Below are 6,182 nucleotides of genomic sequence, written 5' to 3'. Positions count from 1 at the left end.
ATTAAGCCCTCTTTCTTTCTAATCCCGCTAAGGCAAGGGGAAGTCTCAGGGTACCCCATCTATGATGTAACTAAAAGGAAAAATAAGAGGGGCATAACCATAGGAGATGGTATAACCATAGGGAATTGGAAAGACAATAAATGGTCCCCTGAAAGAATAATCTAATACTATGGCCCAGCCACCTGGACAGAAGATGGAAAGTGGGGATGATACTGCACCCCTATATACATGCTGAACCGCATCATAAAATTACAGGCAGTACTTGAGCTAATTACTAATGATACTGTAACAGTCTTAAATCTGTTAGCCTGGCAAGCTACACAAATGAGAAATGCCATCTACCAAAATAGACTGGCCTTAGACTACCTCCTAGCTGAAGAAGGAGAAGTATGCAGAAAGTTCAACCTAACTAATTGCTGTCTAGAGATTGATGACAATAGAAAAGTCATCAAACAAACAGCTGCCAGAATCCAGAAATTAGCCCATGTCCCAGGGCAGACTTGGTCTCCAGATTCACTCTTTAGGGGCTGGTTTCCATCTCTTGGAGGATTTAAAACCTTAGTAGGAATAGTTCTGGCCATACTAGGGGGCTCCCTCATACTTCCTTGTCTTTTGCCCCTCCTTGTTAAGAACGTGCAGTCAGCTATTGAGGCTCCCGTAACCAGGCAAACTACTAATATCAACCCCTGCTGAATAGGAAACTAGGGCCTCATGAAGGGATAAATTCTGATGATGATGATTTCTATAAAACTTCATTTATAAGAAGCATCAAATTGGGGGAATGAAGCAGAAAATGTAAAAAGAAAGAACAAGTAAAAGAAAAGAACAAGTCTTCTCTTGCTAGGATGACTCGCTCCAAAACCTAGCGATAGGCAGCAGAGCTCTGAAAAGGATTTGATAACATAACATTATCTGCAAAACCAGAGCCCTTAAGGAATGTGCTTCAGAGCCCCCTCTCCTCCCAGTTATAGGCAAGGACGAGAAAACAGGTTTTTCTCCTCTCCCAGCTTCCCCCTCCATTTTTGTAAATCCTTCCTTAGTGAAACTCAAGGTTACTTCACAAAGTTTTACAGATTCCTGTTTCTCTTCCGTGTAAAATAACAAGGTCACAAGACATACTTGAGTAAGACAGGTACCAGCTGTAAACCCTGCCTTAGCTTGATAAGTTCCTGTTTTTCCTCAAGTTGCAAAAGCTGTCACTGTATGATTCACTGCCTTTGTTCTGTTTCTGTAAGCCTGCTTGCCTGCCCTGTAAGTTTCATGCCACTAGATGGCCAACCCCCTTGGTTGCATGTATAAAAGTGAAACCCTGTGTTTGTTCAGGGCTCAACTTTTTGGATGTGAATCTGCTGGACCTGAAGTGCACTCAATAAATCCTTCTATTTCACCCATTTGGTCTCTCCAGTCCTCTGATTCCTGCAACAGCATGTGTAGGTGTATGTGTGTTTGTGTTCTGTAATACTAGTGAAAATGTGGACAATGAGATTTTCTTTTCATTACGAGTAACAGAACCATTTGAAAAGCAATTTGAACATACATATATATTTACTTAGTAATTACACATTTGGGAACCTAGTTTAAAAATTAATATGAAGAAACTAAAAACTTGATTTTGGAAATGATTGTTGTAGAATTTTATATGATGGTCCCAAATGGGAAATAGTAAAAACATCCAATTCTAAGAGATTACCTAAGCAAACTATGATCTTTTCACCAAGTAGAATATTACTTAAACATTAAAATTATTATAACTATTATTTTTAGAGAGATTCTTGCTCTGTTACTCAGGCTGGAGTACAGTGGTACAATCATGGCTCACTGAAATCTTGGACTCCTGGGCTCAAGCAATCTTCCCACCTCATCCTTCCTTGTAGCTGGGACTACAGGCATGTACCATGAAGCCTGGCTAACTTTATTTTTATTTTTTTGTAGAGACAAAGTCTTGCTATGTTGCCCAGTCTGGCTTGAACAGCTGGATTCAAGCAATCCTCCTGTCTCAGCCTCCTGAAGTGCTAGGATTACAAGCATGAGACATCTCTCTTGGCCTATTATTTGAAATACTATATAATCCCATAGAATAATGTTTATGATATACTATTGAATAAAACAAACTATACAAATTATATATAGTTATACAATTTATATATATATATATATGAAACTATATACAATGTGGTTTAAACTGTGTTAAAATAATTTTTTCATAGAAAGAAAAAACAAAAATTCTGCACAGTATATTGTGTTTGTGTTTGAGTGTTAGGACTAGGTGTGAGTTATTTTTCCTGGTTTTCTTTTCAGAGTTTTTGTGTTTTCTTTCCTAGGAATATATTACCATTATAATGTATAAAATATGATAAAAGGTCAGACCCACTTATCTCTAATGTCCTTTCCAACTCTAGGATGGAGTAATTTGTGTCCCTATATAATCAAAAGCTTGCTTTGTCTTTCATACTTTTTCTTGTCTCTACCACATGTATATTAATCCAGGATTTATAGTTTATGCTTGTCTTGAAATACATGAAGGTTAGCTAAGCTTACAAATAGATCTTAACATTTTGAGGCAGATTCCTGTTCTCAACAGCCAATTTTCTCATAGTAAGCATTCATTCAATGTATCTAAGATAAATTTTGAGTGTAAGCAGGCTGGACCAAGACCCTGGTCATTAATGTAAACTTACATTCCCTGCATTGCTAGATATTTTTTCTCGGCTCAATAATATATTGATTGCAGAGGCTTATCTAGGAAAAGTTAGAATTGTTTTGGCTGGCAATTTGATTTTGCATCAGCTACTCTTGTACTATCTCTTGCTTCTGATGAAAAATAGAATTAACTAAAAATAGTTTAGTATTATTAAAATGTTGAGTTTCATGACATATTTTCTGGGATTTCAAAACCTCTGAGCTAAAGTTCTGTCTGTAGCTTGGGTCTATAACAGAACTTAATATGTATAAAACAAAGAAGATCCTGACACACCCTTGCATGAAAACATTGCTTGCTTCTAAGACCTGAAGTTAGCACTGAACAACAATAGATGTCAAAGTTGGCCAGAATTGTGTTCAGATGGAAGCCTCATCATTTATTATCTATGCAACTTTGACTGATTATTTAACTCTTCTGAATTTGAGGTTACCCCCTGTAAATTGTGAACAATGCTTAACATGTAGGCTTGTTGCAAATATTACATCACCTAATGTTAGAAAACACATAGGAGTCCAATAAACTAAAGTTTTAATTATAACAAGTATCTAGGGATGTGGCTTACAATATTATAACCTCAAAAGTAGATATTGAAATGTTATATTTTTGCAGAATCCAATATGAAACTATTCCACCAATAGAGTCCACTGATGGAGAAAACACATGTCTAATTATGGATTCTTGTATTGACTCATAGGCTTAAAGCTCAAACATTAAGAAATGCTAATGTAGAGAAAGGTTGGTGACATGATTGGTCGCAATAAAATTTGGAGCCTTGAAAATGCTGGCTATGAAGTTGAAGTAGGAATATAAAGGATGCTTCATAGAAAAAAATGGCAAGAAATTCAATATATAGATAGTTAGATTTAAGAGCCATTTGATTAATAAACCATTATTGGTTAATATGAGAGAAGCACTTGTATTTTAGGCAACATTTTATAATAGAATTTTGTCCTTGCTAATCTTAAACTTGATTGACTTATACTAAATAGTCACCTCCTTGGTTCAATTTTAATATCATAAATTGTAGGCAAATAAAACTTCCTTATAATTTTACTAATATTAAATAAATTATGTATTTAAAGCATCAAGCTGAATACTTGATACCTGTATGTGCCCAATTATCATAGCTCCCTCTATAACATTCAGAGCAACTCTGGAGTAACATCACTTTAAGATAGATATTGAATGCTAAAATAATTCCATAGTACATTAAGCAGTGAGAAAATCTAAAACAGTAAGGGAAATTTCTGACTCTTCCTGGGCTCCAGTGTTTTCTTCTATAGTGGCCTAAACACCCCTTCCTGGGGTTCTGAGACCATCAGACAGGACTGTGACAATGACAATAAATCATCCCCCAAGCTGCTGCAATTTCATTTGGGGGATACTTCCAGATGCAGTTATTATCTACATGTTGCACAGTGAGGAAAATGCAGAGCAAATGTAATGTGACCATATTTTAGTCAGAGCTTCTCAGATCTTTCCAGTCCCAAATACAGAAACCCAGAGCAATCTATGGAACCATAATTACATGGATGCTCTTCTGAACTTATCACTTTAAGGAGCTTTCTGAGAACCCCCTTGAGTGTTCTTAGGATATAAGGTGTGTTTACAGATGCAAAGAGGAGCTGAGGCCCTTATCATTTCTGTGGCCTCATGTAAGCCACTCAGCTTCTCCAAGTCTCATTTGGACACCTGAAACAAAATTTCGTGTCCTACATGGTGCAAAGGGTCATGAAGGCCTAATGGGATAAGGGATCTAAAAATGCTGTATGGAAAACAACACGCAATACTCTTTATAACACAAACTAGGATTGTTATCTCCAGAGGCAAAGAGATTACATAGTTAAAGGCTTTTAAATAATGTTAAGAAATGATGACCTTGCAAACATAGCCAATAGGGAACTAACTAATGGGGACAGCAAATGAAGTTGCAGAGAGTGATAAGGATATAATTGAAAACCTTTGGAAAACATAAACTCTGTTTTGGGTACTTATCTGTTGGCATCTTACCTTGTTCTTTGTGTTGTTTGGATTCAGATGCTGGATGCTTGATTTTGATGTTTTACTATGCTACTGCCTCCATCTGTACCTGTCTGGGAGAAAAGCAATTAAAAGTGAAAATGAGACAGAAGAAGAAAGGAAAGAGAAATGGGGAACCGAGTTCTGCATAGTGCTTAGCGCTACAAGGTCCCAGCATAAGAGGTCCACCCTGACCTTATCCATTGTTATATTTTAGATCCTAGGAACCAATGATCATTTAATCAAAAACATGTCTCTCATAGTGAGGGAAATTATATTCTTTTTGCCCAGTGGAAAATTTACATGTTTATTGGTTATATTCTAGGATGATATTTATTATTCACTGAAAGTTTCAAGGGCAAACAAATACACTAGAAATTTTGGAAAGACTCAAGAAACTATAAAATATTACCCCTTGACAGAACAGTATTTTATAATGATATTTTGTCTGGTGGGCATGGCTGTCTGTATAACACGAAGATTAAACCTTGGCTGGCAGTGAATTTTTATGTATTACCAAGGTCAGAAGCATAAAAGGCCATTCTAAAGAAAGTAGTGTCTGCATAAAGTAGTTCATGCACAAAATGCTTGTGGATGTTGAGTTGAAATGGGAATAAGAATAGCCAAGTACAGGGGCTTCTGGAAAGGTAAAAGATTACAGATGTTGTCATGGGAAATATCCACAGAAGATGAAAGGCTACTTTCACAAGAAGCTAGCCACGCAGAAAGTGAATTCTTAGAAATTGCTATGGGAGCCCTAAGCAGTGACATTTTCATTCAATTGCCATATAGCTTCAATAATTCTCAGATTACCACTGACTTATTAGCAGAATAACCCCAAGGTAACTGATCATCTTTTTTTTTTTTTTTTTTTTTTTTTTTTTTTGAGACGGAGTCTCGCTGTGTTGCCCAGGCTGGAGTGCAGTGGCGTGATCTCGGCTCACTGCAAGCTCCGCCTCCCGGGTTCACGCCATTCTCCCGCCTCAGCCTCCCAAGTAGCTGAGACTACAGGCGCCCGCCACCACGCCCGGCTAGTTTTTTGTATTTTTAGTAGAGACGGGGTTTCACCATGTTAGCCAGGATAGTCTCGATCTCCTGACCTCGTGATCCACCCGCCTCGGCCTCCCAAAGTGCTGGGATTACAGGCTTGAGCCACTGCGCCCGGCCGGTAATTGATCATCTCTTATAAATGCATGATGTATCTGTAAAGGGCCACAATTAAAGAAACTTTCCCAATGTACAGGTGAAGAAACAAAGTTCAGAGAAGTCTTAGAGCAAACAGGTGTAGATGCTAGCAAGAGTGCAGATCCAAGCCACTTGTGCTCCAAAGTCAATTCTCTTAATCAGCTTACTATAGTATACAAGTTCCTATTAATAATGAAGTGTGAAACAAGTGGGAACAGAAGGTTGTGGAACCGGGGAAGTTACCCAAATTTTCTTGAGCTTAGTGTCTTTATTTTTT

This window comes from Macaca mulatta, chromosome 14, assembly GCF_049350105.2.
Source record: "Macaca mulatta isolate MMU2019108-1 chromosome 14, T2T-MMU8v2.0, whole genome shotgun sequence".
Lineage (NCBI taxonomy): Eukaryota > Metazoa > Chordata > Mammalia > Primates > Cercopithecidae > Macaca > Macaca mulatta.
Note: the sequence above shows the minus strand (reverse complement) of the source record.